Source organism: Protopterus annectens, chromosome 2.part0 (genome assembly GCF_019279795.1).
Source record: "Protopterus annectens isolate FY-2018-M chromosome 2.part0, PAN1.0, whole genome shotgun sequence".
Taxonomy (NCBI): Eukaryota; Metazoa; Chordata; order Ceratodontiformes; family Protopteridae; genus Protopterus; species Protopterus annectens.
This window is the reverse complement of record NC_056728.1, coordinates 394145267-394163242: the sequence shown is the minus strand read 5'-3', so window position 1 is coordinate 394163242 and position 17976 is coordinate 394145267. Positions and strand designations below refer to the sequence as shown.

Genomic DNA, 17976 nt, shown 5'->3' with positions numbered 1-17976 from the left:
CTTTCTACAATAAAATACCACCAAGACCACCAATCCAAAAAATAAGCAAATTTAATGAAACACTACAAAACTCTGTTTGCTTAAATACTATAGGGATTCAGGCCTTGTTCCATTTTTGGGGGACTCTCCCATGTCTCATTTTTTGATAGATTTAGTTATGTTTTGTTTGAAAAATATATTTTTTATGTTTAATGGAGACATTTTCCAGCAATTAAGGGCACTGCCATAGGGGTGGCTTTCGCCGCCATGTATGCCAATTTAGCCATGGCTAAACTTGAAGATGACTTTGTTTATAGACATGATTTTTTTTAGATCAAAAGTTATTTTATATTTTAGATTTATTGATGATCTTATTTTTTATGTCAAGGAAACCAGACAGAGGCCCTTGGGTTTGTTAATGACCTACAATCTAATACTATGGGCTTAAGCTTTGATGGTATACAGCTTGGCCCACAAGTGAATTTTTTGGATATAAGCTTAGATGGATTTACAACTAGTCTCCATAGGAAATTTGAACATAGAAATGTATTTTTATATGGGAACAGCTGTCATCCCAAACATTTGGTCAAGGTACTGCCTTATAATGAATTCCTACGAATTCATAGGCTATGTAGCCTTTATATGAGTTTTAACTTAGAGATAGCTGAAGCAGAAGAAATGTTTATTATAAGAGGCTATGATGTCCAGCTGGTCAGGGAAGCTAAACAAAAAATTATGGCCATGAGGTATTCTGTTAACCCTCAGGGATATTTTCATTATGCCCGTTCTAGTGGAAAATATAATGCTTGCATTGGTGGAAATATATCGACCAATGCAACTGTGAATAATGGACAGCAGAAGAAGGTTTTCTTAGCGACAACTTATAATGTTATAACTGAGAAAATAGTTAAAAAGCATGTAGCTTGTGGCCAGTGTTCCTAAGGGATAACATTTTGAACTCTATACTACCTGATTTTGTGAGTATTGCATATAAAAGAGCTAGGAATGTGTCTGATATCCTGGTATATAACCAATTTTTCTTACCTGATGTTAATGTTAGTCAGAGTTTAAGCATAAATAAAGGCACTGCTCCATGTGGTTGCTCCATCTGTTAATATGTAGTAAGCTCTTTTCCCTACATTTATTGCATTAAGTATACAGCTAGGCATGAATATAGTTGTAACGAAGAGGGGTTAGTGTATGTGCTGAGATGTGGATGTAAAAAGTTTTACACAGGGAAACTTACAGGAGTTTTAAAGTCTGGTTGCAGGAACGTATTAGGGACATAAAAAATAAAAAAATTAGAGAGTCCCCTTGGGAGTCATTTTTTGACAGCACATAACTAACCCTGATTCCTTTAGGGGTTGTGTCTTGGAAAAATTGCAAGTTGGCATAGGTGAATGTGTGTCTTTAAAAACAAACTCTTGAAAAAAGAAACCCTACTGATTTTAAAATATGGTACTTTGGAGCCTCAAGGACTCAGCAAAGAATGTAATTGGAAGTATGTGATTTGAATTGTATGTTTAATTGATTAATTGTTTTGTGCAATATGCTGTATTTAAGCAAACAGTGTTTTGTAGTGTTTTTACTCTTGGAAGGCTGTGTAAGCCGAGGAGTTAAGTGTTTCATCAAATTTGCTTATTTTTTGGATAGGTGGTCTTGGTATTATTTTATTATTTTATTTTTTAGTTTTTTTTATAGCTGTATTTGTTAAACTTTATACAATGTCTTCACCAGAGAAAGAAGTTACTCCTAAATGTGTATAAACTACCAAACAACAAGAGGAAAAATAAGTCACATCTAAAGCAAAATCAGAGCAATCTTTTTTGCTTGACAAACTACAATCAGCTCTTCAACCACTAGAAATGGCTATTACAACTTTCTGATAAATCCAAGTCAATAAATATTACTATTACTCAAATTGTTAACAGACTGGGTTTAACAGACACAAAGACTTCTGAGAATGTCTAATTAAAATTGAATATCTTCAATCAGATACTAGAGTTAATACAAATAGCATACAAGTGATCCAAGAAAGGATACTAGATGTCGAGGCCAGAAGTAGATGTAACAGTATTCTATTGTGGAGTCCACCTGAAAAATATGACCAGACAATATTATTAGAAACTTTACATCAAATTTTCAGGAGCCTTTTGGAAAATGAAATTATAGCTAATGAGATAGTTACTGAGACAGCTCATCGAGCACTTAGATCTTCATCTGTGATAGATAAACTGAGACAAATCTATGTCAAACTGGTAAACTACCAGGATGTTTATAAAATTCTCATAGCTGCTAAAAACGAAAAGTGCTGATCTGTCTGGAACAATAAAAGGATTACCTCTGCTCGGGATCTCCCACTGCAAGTTAAACAAGACAGAAAAAAACTCTTCCTGTTCTGTTCTTTTTTTGATTACATAGAAAATTAAATTTTGGTTGTGATACCCTTCAAAACGTTTCTTTCAATATAAAGGAGTGAAATATTCTATTATACCATGACCCCCCATTAATATTCCAAAACGTGCATGCTGATTGGTCAGTGTGCACATTGTAAATCGACTTATACTAATGGAAAAAGGTCCGATCGTCCGGACTTTTTCCATTAGTATAAGTCTTTTTTAAAACACTGTCTCGCTATGTTAAACTCCTTTAACATAGCGAGACAGTGTGTAAAAAGCAACAGAGATCTTGCTTTCTCCGTTGCTTTTTTTTTAAACCTGTCTCACTATGTTAAATGGGTTTAACATAGTGAGACAGCTTTAAAATAAGCGACGGAGATTCTCCGTTGCTTTTTTAAAAGCTGTCTCGCTATGTTAAACCAATTTAACATAGCGAAACAGTAAAAAGCAATGGAGATCTTGCTTTCTCCGTTGCTTTTGCCCACAGCTCTGATGTACTACGTAGGCATACACATGCGCAGTACATCAGAACTGCCACAGAATACCAGACAGTCTGCTGCGGAAGGGCAGCAAGGAGGCATTATACAATGCCATTATTTAAGAAAAGTAATTATTTTTTTTCTTAAATAATGTTATTGTATAATAGCAATAACCCACTTCTGGGTGTGGTAATGCTGGATTTACCCATGGTTGGCTTTGTTTGGTCCCTCGGGCTTCACCCTCGTGACCAAACCATGCCAACCATGGGTAAATCCAGCATAACCCACACCCAGGCATGGGTTATTGCTATATTAAGACACTAAGAGAAGCAAAACAAACTTTTTCTAATGTCTTCAGTTTTACCCCTGACTGGTAATCAACACAAGAGAGCTTCTAGAAATGTTTATGCAGCCTTTCAACCATGATTTGGTACATAAACCTGTCACGAGGTGTTTAAGTTTTATTGTATAATATCTTCTCTGTTGCTTGACACAAATAAGAATCTCATACCTTAGATTGGATGGGACTCCTTTAGTGTGTCTGCATTTGTTCTTTGGGAGTGGTTCACTCTCGATACTGATTTTAACATGTGCTTCCTGTTCCTTTTACAGGAAGTGCTTTCAGTAATCAAACATGCTTATAAAGTTACTTTATCTCAGTTATGAATGACTGCAGTACCCCCCAAACCTTAAACATTTCATAAATAATTTGTGAGTGTTCTATTTGCATTTATTCCATAAGCTTGCCAATGCTGTTAAACAAAATTGAACTATGACTTTTATAGTTGCATTACTACTTTTACTTTAACTGTTAGAAATTGCACTTTTATTTTCAAATAGTTATATATAAATGCTGGTGCCAGGCTGTGGTAGATGCATGTGTTTTGGGGTTGCAATGTTCTATTCATCATTTTAATCACTATTTTTAATGTACTTGGAATTTTACTCACTGTTAAGTGCAGAGGCTTTGTAAATGATTGTTACTACTATACATATTTATTTATTTAACACTTGTTTATTGGGAAAGTCGAGTTGGAATGAAGACAATTTTCAGTGGAGGCCCAAGGAGAAACACTCCAGATGCATGTCTTTACAACATGGGAGGAAAGAAACCCACACAAATGCAGGGAAGACATGCAGACTCTGCACAGAAGGCACCCCAGCCGAGAATCAAACTGGAGCACCTCTTGCTGTGAGGTGACAACGCTACCACTGTAACACTTCACAATCCCAACTTCAGTTACCATTAGCCTTTTATATTACATACGATTATTCTCTTCCTGGTTTTGCTGTTTAGTGGTTTGGGACAGGGTTTTATCAGAAGAGCTAGGTGCTATATTCCTTCATTATTAAACTTATTTTACAATGTTTGCCTTGAAAATTATTTAAATCTTAACATTTTTACCATCCCATGTAGCATAGCCAGCTATATCTATCGACTATATGATTTGCTACTGTTTATTAAAAGTAGCTGTACCTTTTCATTGTTTATGGGAGCTTCTGTTATCTTAATTGGATGTGGATAATTGACTCTTGGAATCTTGAAAGGACCCAATCAACCAAAAAATGAAACATATTCTTCCATTTAGTTTTTAAATCAAAAACAGCATTAGTTTTATTCAAGAAACTCATATGACATCTAAGCAATGGACCCAAGTGTCTATGAAAAAATGGATTAAAGTAATAATTGAGTCAGGTAACAAAACTAATAGTGCTGGTGTAGCAATTCTTGTTAAGACATAATTCCAGGATATTATCTTGAAACAAGACTCAGATGTGGAAGGGAGATTGTGTTACATAATAGTAAACCTATTGTATTCACTGTGTATTAAGCAGTGTGAATTTATGATTGCTTATAATTTATTAAACCATTTCCCTAATCATTATTTTATTGTGGGTGGTGACTGGAATACCGTTACAGGCCCCATATTAGATAGAACAGGTCGGAAAAGATCATATAATATTTATGCTTTGAATGCTTTATTTGACTTAGTTGTTTGATCCTTTCCGTCTTAAAAAAAATGACCTCATCACAAAAATGTACTTCTTTCTCCCACTGTTATAAAATGTGGTCAAGATTAGATTTCTTTTTAATACCAGAAAATTTTCTAAATACAGATTTTACCTTTCAGATAGATCCTAGATTTTTCTCAGATCATTCTAAAATAATTTTAAATATCAGTTGGTCACATCTTAATAAACTAAAAAATACTAGTTATAATTGGAGTCTAAATCTTGACTTACTTCAGAAAAAATGAAGTTAAGCAAGAAAGACATAATATATGAAATGATTTTTTAAGCAATCTGTCTGACTGACAGATTACAATTGATATTCAATGGGCTGCCCTGAAAACTCAAATTAGAGGTATTTTTCTAAGTAAGGCTTCATTTTACAAAAAAAATCTTATAACCAAAAGGAATTATCCCTTAAAGAAAAAAATAGAAATCTTGAACATGAGCTCTCTACTAATTATAGCCCTAGTATGGAAAAATGTCTGTCAGAACTTCAGAAAGAACTTTATCTATAGCTAAAACTCTAGCCAAATACTCACAATGGGCACAAACCCCTCATTAGCCCTTAGCAAGAATTATAAATATTAATAAGGCCTTCCCATTGATAACAGATATATCATATGATGTTAAGTTATACCAAACAAAAGAGTACCTTTGTCAATATATATTCCCACTTATTTGGTGAACACAATCTTTCTTACACCTCAGAAGAATGTGGTAACTTCTTTGAACACTTAGAATTTCCATAGTTAAACCACAATCAGCAAAATTCTCTGATTTGCTCATCAAGAAATCTTACAAGCTATTAAAGATCTTAAAGCTGGCAAATTCCCTAGTCCAGATGGTTTCACTGCAGACTTAAACCTTTGCACAAATCATTTCAAAAATGTTATTGCAAATATTTAATTATAGTAACAGTTATGCTATTCCGGATCTATACCTTAATAATTCAAAAACAATTATTTATCCCTAACCCATTAAATGTTAGACCAATCTCTCTTATTAATTTAGATACAAAAATATTTGCAATATTATTGTTTAAAAGTTATACAGGTTACTATTATCTTTTCATACAAGGAACCCAAAGTTGTTTCAAAACTCGATCACCAACCAAATCCACTCCACCTACACAAGATCCAATAGCAGCAAGTTCATAAAGTATATAAGCTTGCTGCTATTGGATCTTTCCATACTAGTCAGACTTTGTGCAAGCCAGATAAACCTGTGTACACACACTAACCTTAGAATCCATGATAATTTTAGCTAAGCATTATAACAATTAAATTTTTGCCCTAGCATTAGCCACTTCTAAAGCATTTTACTGACTTAACTTGAACTTTCTATTTTCAGTTACGCCTTACTTTAGCTTTCGTCAATCCTATCTTAAAGGAAAACAATGGGAATATATTATTAAATGCTCAACTTCGTTGTCCTTTTTCTCCATATTTACAGTCCCTGCTATGAATAAATAACAATACAACATTTAAAATATTTTAAATCAACTGTTTCTCTCCACTAGAACAATACATTACCATACTGTGGTGGTTTCACTTTCAAAAACTTTTATCCGGCCCTGGAAAAACTTGCTACAGTCTCCATTTCATTGACATCATCAAGGCTAATGAATACATGTAGTTTTCTGGCCAATTTGTTCCCCAAAATGACATTACCATGACCATCCTAAAATCCACCCATGCTGTGTCACAGCTCCCTGGTCCTTCCCCTACCCATACAGAAAGTATAGTCTAGAACAAGGAAACAGTACATGAGTCAAGCTCTCCTGCTGTGAGCTGTCAATCACAACAGGTAACAGCTCAAATTACCCTTAGCACTTTGACAGGTAGGGAAGTTAGGTATTAAGGAGGATGGGAGATGAGTTGAAGTAGTACAATTCAGGCATCACAAAAGACTGCAATTTAGACATTCTAAAAAGAAGCAGCAGTAAAAAGCAATTTGAAAGTCTATTCTGTGGCAGTTGTACTGTTTTTATTTTAAGTAGTCATTGAACAGCATGAAATATTACTTAAAGCTAACTGACTGAAAGACAGCAGTGTATCCATATAAAATCAATGCAGTGACAGGAGGTTTTGGAAGAAAGAGGACTGCATGATGTAATTTTTTTTTTACAGACAAACACTGCATTGTGGGATACCTACAGGCAGACTAAACAATCAGGATCACTTCAAGATGTAGATCTCATGTGGTCATATTCAGAAATTACGTATGTAAATATTTAAAAAACTGTAAATAATCCCAGAATGGTGTTAGAATGTAGGAAAGGCCAAACCATGATGAAATAAACATTTTTTTGAGTCTGTGGGTGCAGTTCTCCTTTAAGTCGATTAAAACTCTTTATTATAATGTGCACACATCTCTTTACATTAATATGTCTATCTTTCCTCGTATAAGAATTATTAATGGTGCAAGACAAAGGTGCCCACCATATTTCTTTAATATATATATATATATATATATATATATATATATATTTATATATTTATTATATACTGAAAATGTGTAGTACTTCTATACCTCTAATGGCTTTTACCAATGATTTAAGTCTTTATTTTACTCTACCTAGTACAGATCTACATAAAATTTTACAAAATATTGACACTTTCTTGAAATTTTCTAATTACAAGCTAAATCTAATCAAATCCTCTATTTTTCCTATAAATCCCAATTATGACTTAAAAAATTATTTCCCAATATCAGAAATGAAAATAAATAATTCATTAAAAATATTTAGGTATAACTTTTCACCACAATCTTATATTTTTCTATCAATAAAATATTTTTAAAATGTGGACAAGTATAAGTAAAGATATTGTTAAATGGAATAAATTGAACTTTACATTGCTTTCTAAAGATTCCATCATAAAGCTGAATATACTACCTTGACTTATATTTCAATTTAACTCATCTTTCTTAATAATGCATACATTTTTAAACAGTTATAATGAATTTAAATACATTTTTATGGTTTCCAAAATCTATCAGAATCAGTCATCATAAACTGACTCAACCAAAGAACCAAGGTGAATTAGACCTACCTGACTTTAAATTATATTATGATTTAGTTCATCCTAGAAGACCATCCCAAACCAGCTGGAGTCCCATATGGGTTAAGGTTTAATCATACACAGAAATATCAATGTAACTTAAAGGCTTTGCCCTTTTTAAATGATGAAAATACTAAAACTTTAAAAATATATAACATCTTAACACACTTAATTAAAACCTTCCAAAAATGAATCAATATGTCAAACTTGAAAAACCCATTTATATTATTCCAGCAAATTCACTTAAACCCTAACCTCAAGCTAACTAATTAAGTGCTAAATTTATCCAAGTATCTGCTTCTTAAAAATAAAATTATTATTGAGCTTTATACTCATATGAACCTTTTATGAAATGAGTTGAGAATGAGAAATGTCCTTAGCCTTCCAAAAGCTATATTACAGCAATAAGCAAATTAGTTTTATCTAAGATTGATGACTTAAATATGAATGAACATGATATTAACTCTGTAATGAATGATGGACAGCTATAGCATCAAGGAAATTGATATTCAGTACTTATAAACGAATTGGTGATGGACAGGTTGACAGACGAGATCAGACAGGAGTCCCCGTGGAATATGATGTTTGCAGATGACATTGTGATCTGTAGTGTGAGTAGGGAACAGGTGGAGGAGACCCTGGAGAGATGGAGATATGCTCTAGAGAGAAGAGGAATGAAGGTCAGCCGGACTAAGAATATATGTGTGTGAATGAGAGGGAGGATAGAGGAATGGTGAGGATGCAAGGAGTAGAGGTGGCGAAGGTGGATGAGTTTAAATACTTGAGGTCAATAGTTCAGAGTAACAGTGAGTGTGGAAGAGAGGTGAAGAAGAGAGTACAGGCAGGATGGAGTGGGTGGAGAAGAGTGTCAGGAGTGATTTGTGACAGACGAGTACCTGTAAGAGTGAAAGGGAAGATCTAGAAGATGGTAGTGAGACCAACTATGTTATATGGGTTGGAGACAGTGGCATTGACAAAAAGGCGGAGTTTGAGCTGGATGTGGCAGAATTAAAGATGTTAAGATTTGCACTGGGTGTGACAAGGGTGGACAGGATTAGGAATAAGTATACTAGAGGGTCAGCCCAGGTTGGAAGGTTTGGAGACAAAGCCAGAGAGGCATGATTACATTGGTTTGGACATGTGCTGACGAGGGATGCTGAGTATATTGGGAAAATGCTAAGGATGAAGCTACCAGGTAACAGGAAAAGAGGAAGGCCTAAGATAAGGTTTATGGATGTGGTGAGAGAGGACATGCAGGTGGTTGGTGTGACAGAGCAAGATGCAGAGGACAGGAAGAAATGGAAACAGGTGATCTGCTGTGGCGACCCCTAATGGGAACAGCTGAAAGAAGATGATGATGATGATGATAATAATAATTAACACACAGATAAATTAGTTGTGCAGCTCAAATGATCTAACCTGTCAGTGTCCTCTTGCAGAATGTAATACTAATTATCAAGGCTAAATCTTGCTAAAATGGTTAGTATCATATCAGGATATGTATAGATGTCTTATATTTTTTACTGTTTAGTTTAACTATGCAGCTTCTTTTTATTGCACTTACGTGTTCCAAACAGCATTCGACTGATACAGTTGTGATAAAGGAACTTAAGAGTTATCTGCCTTAAACAGGCATGTCTGTTAATTGAACCGCTATATGAATCATCCCACTTAAGATAAAGCCTGCTGTTCTATTAAGAAATTTTCTACACATTTGACTTACAAAACTAGACAAAGGCTTGAGAAAATAGGGGCATGCTTGTTAAACCTGTTTTTAGAATCTTCCTTTGGGATAAATCTTGAATAAGTACAATTCCTTTCATTCCACTGAAAGTAAATGAATTGCATGTCAGAATTACAACATAAATGCAATCTGTCCTGCTTATCAAGAGCCAAGTGCTTAAGCAGAAGAGAAGGTATCATCCAGGATTCAGACACAGGCCCGGCCAGGAACAGTAAAGCTGTGGCAAAAAGGACATGTTAGTGTGATTATGCAAACCAGTGATCTAGAGAAACATTGTTTATAAGGATAGAACTCATGAGCAGCTAAGCTAAAGTTAAAATGTAGGAAAGACCAAACCATGATAAAATAAACATGTTTTTTGAGTTTGTGGGTGCAGCTCTCCTTTAAGTCGATTAAATCTCTTTATTAAAATGTGCACACATCTCTTTACATTAATATGTCTATCTTTCCTCCTATAAGAATTATTAATGGTGCAAGACAAGGGTGCCCATTATCCCCATATTTCTTTAATTTATATATGTATATATATATATATATATATATATATATATATATATATATATATATATATATATATATATATATTTCTATATTACAAAATTTGTAGTACTTCTATACCTCCAATGGCCTTTGCCGATGATTTAAATCTTTATTTTACTCTACCTAGTGCAGATCTGCATAACATTTTACAAAATATTGACACTTTCTTGATATTTTCTAATTACAAGCTAAATCTAATCAAATCCTCTATTTTTCCTATAAATCCCAGTTATGACTTAATAAATTATTTCCCAATATCAGAAATGAAAATAAATAATTAATTAAAAATATTTAGGTATAACTTTTGACCACAATCCTATATTTTCTGTCAATAAAATCTTTTTAAAACCAGGACAAGTATAAGTAAAGATATTGTTAAATGGAATAAACTGAACATTTCATTGCTTTCTAGAGATTCCATCATAAAGCTGAATATACTACCTTGACTTCTATTTCAGTTTAATTAATCTTTCTTAATAATGCATATATTTTTAAACCGTTACAATGAATTTAAATACTTTTTTATGGTTTCCAAAATCTATCAGAATCAGTCATCAATAAACTGACTCAATCAAAGAACCAAGGTGGTTTGGGCCTACCTGACTTTAAATTATATTACGATTTAGTTCATCCTAGCAGACCATCCCAAACCAGCTGGAGTCCCATATGGGTTAAGTTATGGTTTAATCATGCACAGAAATATCAATGTAACTTAAAGGCTTTGCCCTTTTTAAATAATGAAAATACTAAAACTTTAAAAATATGTAACATCTTAACACACTCAATTAAAACCTTCCAAAAATGAATCAATATGTTGAACTTGAAAAACCCATTTATATTATTCCAACAAATTCACTTAAACCCTAACCTCAAGCTAGCTAATTCAATGCTAAATTTATACAAGTATCTACTTCTTAAAGATAAAATTATTATTGACTTTTATACTCATAGGAACCTTTTATGAAATTAAATGAAAATGAGAAATGTCCTTAGCCTTCCAAGAGGTCATACTGTTATATTAAATCAATAAGCAAATTAGTTTTATCTAAGATTGATGACTTGAATATGAATGAACATGATATTAACTTCTGTAATGAATGATGAAATACTATGACATCAAGGAAATTGATATTCAATACTTATAAACTAATTATAACTTTCAAATATGAAGATTCTACTCTTTATTCCAAATCCTAAGCTAAATCCATCAGTCATATAAAATCAAGTGCAAAATCATTTCAGTTAACTACAAAATTGTACCCCCTTAAAAACATTTTTTACTCAACTAATGATTATTAACAATGATTATATGACCAAAGCAATGTTCAATAAATATTATCCTACTTACTCACCTAACTGAATTACACATACATGTATAAAGGGGCTGAACTGTGATGTATGTTTAGTGTTGCATAGTTAGCCTGCACCCCAGTGGTGTGCTCCTCATGGTGCAGCTCATGTAAAGTGTGTATATAGTGCACATAGGACATGTGCTACAACATGATACATGTTCTGCATACAGAGCATGCATGACTTCTCCCTGTTCTCCTACAGCATAATTGATGTTTGTCGTCTCCCATTGCTGCAGTCCTGACAAATGGGTACTCCGCTGCCCACCATCAGCCCGAATACCAAAGGGCTAGAACCGGCGTCGGTCACGGGCGCCTGAGACTGACGTAAGTACTTGTCAGTACAAATGCGCATGACCGACGCCATAACCTCAGTCTTTCTTGCCGCATGGTCCTCAGCAGAAGCAGTTTTTGCAAGTGCCGTTCGGCGTTCTGGAATTGTCGGTTTTCGAGTTTCAGACCGGATACCAAGTTGGCTAAGTACCCTGTTGGGAACAATTTTTGTCTTTTTCTTGCCTCAGTATTGCCGGATGTCAGAAAAAGTTAATAACTGTATTTCTTGTGGGAAACAGATTCCTCATAGGGATTACCATTCACTCTGCATTCCTTGTTTAGGGCCTGAGCACGACGTTATTGGGTGTCGCTTTTGTGCTACTTTTAACAAGCGTACTATTAAACGTCGGTTGGACTGTGCTAGGCTGGTGTTTGGTAAACGTTGTAATTATAACATGCCGTCGGATTCTCCGATGACTGGTTCTTCCACGAAGCGCAAAGATAAGTCTTTGCGGTCCAAACAGGATGAGGCGTCCACTCCGGACGTCGGTACTGTGGAACCACTGACTGCTTCAGTGGCTCCTTCTGACAGTTTACCAGTGTGTCTAGGGGAGCCTTTGTTGCTGCAGGAAGTGGATTCTCCTGTGTTGGGCCAGGCTGAGGGTGCTTTTTTGTTGTCAGTGGCTTCCTCCCCTCATAGGGTAGTTAGACCTCCTCCTTCTCAAGGCAAAGGCCATTCTAAATCTAAGTCTATCCCTGCTGCTGCTAATCCCCAGGGTCCAGCTCCTAGGAAGCACATGTTAAAGATGGCTGAAGATTTGATTACTTTAATTAGGGGTTCCATGCCCCCCCCCCTGTGAAGAGGCCCAGGATAGACACAGAGTTGGAGGGTCTGGTTCAGTCTTCCAATGAGTCAGATTCCTCTGTGGAAGAGCTTCAGGATTTCCCTCCCTATTCTGATTCAGAGGCTGAGGACGCCACTCCCTCGTCCCCTCCAGAAGATTTTTCTTTCTCTGAAACTTTGCATTCCATGAGGGAACATTTCCAGTGGGATGGCCAGGATTATTCTGATTCTCGTAGAAGGCTGAGAGAATTCTTGTTTTTACCTCAGCACAGGCCTTTGGCTATTCCCCCTGTACTGGATGTTGTTCAGGATGTATTTTCTGAGGCTGCCCTTAACCCAGATTCTCTGCCCCCTGCCCCAGTTAAACCAGATAGATACTACAGGGTTCCGGAAGCTCACAAATACTTGTATAAGAGTCCTAGGGCTGATCCAGAAACTATTTCTCAAGGCCCCAAAGGTGTTAAGGCTTCTGTGGTTAAGAATCCGGTTCCTCTGGACAAGGATGCTAGGGCCCTGGATAGGTGGGGTAAAAAACTGTATACCTCTTCTACTTTGGCTATGAGAGCTTTAAATTGTCAATTTCATATGCTCAGGTATCAAAATTATTTGCTGAGTCAATTGAAATGTAAAGTGGATGCTTTGTCTGAAGGTGTTGACTGTAAGGAGCTTCAGGATTTAGTGCATGCTTCAGACCAGGTTGGTAAGCATTCTTTGCAGTGTGGTTTTGATGCTTTACAAGCTTCTTCCAGAGTGGCTGCTACTAGTTCTGTTGTTCGCAGACATGCCTGGCTTAGAGATCAGTCCTTGTCAGAGCATGTTAAGGCTCGCATTATGGATGCTCCTTTGCAATCTGATGTTCTTTTTGGCCCTCCAGTGGAATCAGTTTTGAAAACAATGGAGGAAAAAGCTAAGTCTATGCAGACGGTAAAGGACTTCTTACAGGTTCAGCCCCCTAAGTTCAGTAGGAATTGGCCTGCTAGGGGATGGTCTTTTCCCTCTTCGGATTTTCATTCTAGGGGCAGGTCGAGGCGTGGTAGAGGTAGGGCTTCCTCTCAGGGCCCTGTTACTTCTAGGCCTTTGAATTCTTTTACCCCTTCTGCTGGGGTGGGCAGGGGTCAGTCCTTTCGGAAGCAGTCCCAATGACCTGTGTCTTCTGCTGCCGGACTCTGCTTTGCTGGCAGTTCCTCTAGGAGGAAAACTGGGACTTTTCCAAAGGAATTGGCATTTGGTTACCCAAGACAAATGGGTATTGGACATTATAACTCAAGGCTACAAGTTTTATTTTCACACATTCCCTCCTTTCAAAGGTATGCCGGATGTGCCTCATCAGCAAAGACTGGAAGCGCAGGCACAGATTTTTTCTCTGCTCCGGTTGGGAGCAATACAGGCAGTTCCTTCTGTGGACAGAGGCACGGGGTTTTATTCCCGTCTTTTCTTAGTGCCAAAGAAGGGAAATACTTGGAGGCCCATTCTGGATTTATCCATTCTAAACACCTTTCTGGAAATTCCGAAATTCAAGATGTTGACACTGCAGCAGCTGTTGCCTATGCTAGCCAGAGATCACTGGATGGTGACTTTGGATCTCAAGGAGGCCTATCTTCACATTCCTATCAGGCCCCGTTGCAGGAAATTCCTGCGGTTTCGGACTGGGAATTTGCATTATCAGTTCTCTGCATTGCCCTTTGGCTTATCTACTGTGCCCAGGGTATTCACAAAAGTCCTGGCTCCAGTAATAGCTTTTCTCCGGCTAAGGGGAATTCAAATTTATCCTTATCTGGACGATTGTTTGATACTGGCTCAGGGCAAGCACGAACTTCTTCGACATCTGCAGTATGTGATGACAGTTTTCAGATGCCTAGGGTATTCTGTGAACGAAATAAAGTCCAGTCTAGTACCCTCACAGGAGATGTGTTTTCTGGGTGTGAGACTGACTACAGCTACTCAGATGGCATCTCTTACCCCGGACAAACAAAGAAATCTTCACCTATACTTCCAACAGCTATCCGTAATGTCCAGGCTGACTGCAAGGACAGTCCTTCAAGCCTTGGGGTTCATGGCATCTTGCATTCTACTACTTCCCAATGCCAAACTGCATATGAGGAAGCTACAATGGTATCTCAAAAGCGTTTGGACTCAACACAGCCACGATTTGGATACTGTCATTCGGATTCTACCTTGCATTCAGAAAGAATTTGTGTGGTGGGCTCAGGAATGTCACCTAAACAAGGGACTCTCTGTGACCCAACCGGAGGCAAGTCAGATATTAACGACAGACGCCTTGGAGTCAGCCTGGGGAGCTCATTTCAAAGGAAAATGGATTCAAGACCTTTGGCCCCCGGAGCTGCTTCACTTGCATATCAACATGAAGGAGATGCTGGCAGTTCAATTTGCATTGAAAGCATTCAAGGATCTACTTCGACCGGGACTGGTGTTGATTCAAACAGACAACACAACTGTCATGTGGTACATCAACAAGCAGGGGGGAACTCATTCTTACCCTCTTTGCAGACAAGCAATGCTGTTATGGGAAACTGCTTTGGATCTGCACATCACTCTTCGAGCACAGTTTCTGCCAGGAGCACAAAATTCGTTAGCAGATGTTCTGAGCAGACAGATGGTGGATCCTCACGAATGGAAGTTGGACCCTCAGGTATTTCATCAGTTGACCATGGCTTGGGGAACTACAGACATAGATCTGTTCGCTTCTCCTCTGAATTCCCAACTACCTCTGTTTTGCACAAGGCTGTTTCATCCGAAAGCCTGGAAAATAGATGCACTATCCTTCAGTTGGAGCAACCTTCACGTGTATGCCTTTCCTCCTCTGCCTCTTCTTTCAAAGGTCCTGTTGAAAGTCAGGAGGGACAAACCTTGCATGATCCTTATAGCGCCGGATTGGCCTCGTCAACATTGGTACCCTCTGCTGAGGAGCCTAATTCACGGGACACCTTGGCCATTACCACGGATTCCTCACTTATTGTCTCAAGAAAACAATCATTTTCTCAATGTCAGGGTGCAATCCCTACACCTGACAGCCTGGCGATTCAGTTTTAGAGGATGAGGGCCTTCAGCTCCCTCAACAAGTTTTGGATGTCCTTTTGGAAGCCAGGCGTCCTAGTACTCGAAAAGTTTATGCTGATAAATGGAAGAGATTTTTTCTTTGGAGTTCAGCTAAAGGCCTTGATGTCACGTTGCCTAATTTGAGTTGTACTTTGCAATATTTGACTATGTTACTGGACAAGGGTTTGTCCTTCTCTTCTATAAAAGTGCATGCTGCAGCTATTTCTGCTCACTATGATGGTGATCCTCCTTTATTTTCACATCCTTTGCTTAAACAGTTTCTTAGAGGGGCAAAGAATATAAGACTCCCACGAAGGGCTCCTACTCCTGCCTGGGATCTTAATTTTGTTTTGGAAAAGCTGACTCTGCCTCCTTTTGAACCTGCAGCTACGGCTGAATTGAAGTTGTTGTCCTGGAAGACTGCTTTTTTATTGGCTGTTACTTCTGCTAGAAGGGTATCTGAATTACAGGCTCTCATGGCAGTGGAACCTTTTCTGATTTTACACCAGGACAGAGTTTCCTTGCATACTAATCCTACTTTTCTGCCTAAGGTAGTTTCTAATGTGGCATTGAACCAATCTATACATTTGCCTACTTTTTATGCTAACCCCAAAATGAAGGGGAAAGAGTTTTGCATTCTTTGGATGTGCATAGGCAGTTACGGTATTATTTGTTCAGAACCAATGAGTTCCGGAGATCTCAACAGTTATTTGTTTAGTTTGCTGTGGCTTCAAGTGGGAAAGCTGTCTCGAAACAAACTATTTCCAAGTGGATCGGCCATTGTATTGCTTTTTGTTACTCTCATCATGGTAAGGAGGTTCCAGTTGGGATCAGGCCTCATTCTACTAGGGCTACGGCCACCTCTACTGCTTTTTTGAGAGGGGTAGCTACTAAAGACATTCTAGAGGCAGCTACTTGGAGTTCTGTACATACCTTTACGAAGCATTATCATTTGCCTCTTTATTCTAGGTCTAGGGCTGGGTTTGCCACTGCAGTCTTACAGGGCATGTCTGCAGCTCCTCCTGCTATTTAGTTGGCCAGCCTCCCTTTTTCCGTTGCTCTGGGATTCTACCCATTTGTCAGGACTGCAGCAATGGGAGACGACGAACATAGTACAGTTTTGTACCTACCATAAATGTAGATGTTCGAGGATCTCCATTGCTGCAGTCCTATTTTCCCTCCCTCCTTCCCCCTTTTTCTTTTTAGATTGGGGTTTTTTTCGGTGGTGTTTTCTTTTTTGCATTCTGACGTCTGAGGCAAGAAAGACTGAGGTTATGATGTTGGTCATGCGCATTTGTACTGACAAGTACTTACGTCAGTCTCAGGCACCCGTGACCGACGCCGGTTCTAGCCCTTTGGTATTCGGGCCGATGGTGGGCAGCGGAGTACCCATTTGTCAGGACTGCAGCAATGGAGATCCTCGAACATCTACATTTATGGTAGGTACAAAACTGTACTTTTCTGATGTCATTACTTCTTTACAATGTGAAGCTACTGTACTGATAGCATTTGTAACAAAAATTGACCATTTTTGTTTCCCTCATAAAGAAAGCTCTTCATGTCAGTAATAAGGTCAGCTGTTGTGTAACTTATGTTAGTTTGTACTCTAATTTCATTTATGTTCATCCAGTCTGTACTTAATGATTTCCACAAAACTATGAAATTTTTGTTTGAAAAGTAAAAGACAGGTTGTTTGTATTCAAATTATGCTCAAATGATTTTTGATTCTAAATATGGTAAAATTTCTTATTTGGGTTAACAGTTTTAATATGCATAAAATAAATTCACTTTCAGAATCTGATGCTCCTTAGTTTGCTGATTACTTATTTAGTAATTATATTTATCATAATAATTAACATACAGATAAATTAGTTGTGCAGCTCAAATGATCTAACTTGTCAGTGTCCTCTTGCAGAATGTAATACTAATTATCAAGGCTAAATCTTGCTAAAATGGTTAGTATCATATCGGGATGTGTTTAGATGTCTTACATTTTTTACTGTTTAGTTTAACAATGCATCTTCTTTTTGTTGCACTTACGTGTTCCAAACAGCAATCAACTGATACAGTTGTGATAAAGGAACTTGAGTCATCAGTCTTAAACAGGCATGTCTGTTAATTGAACTGCTATATGAATCATCCCACTTAAGATAAAGCCTGCTGCTCTATTAAGCAATTTTCTTCACCTTTGACTTACAAAACCAGACAAAGGCTTGAGAAAATAGGGGCATGCTTGA

General features: G+C 37.2%; 1 long non-coding RNA gene across 1 annotated transcript in view; it reads right to left on the bottom strand.

Moving 5' to 3' along the window:
• Positions 1–17976, bottom strand: part of LOC122793100 — a 646673-nt gene that overhangs the window by 329640 nt on the left and 299057 nt on the right. The window lies entirely within an intron of this gene.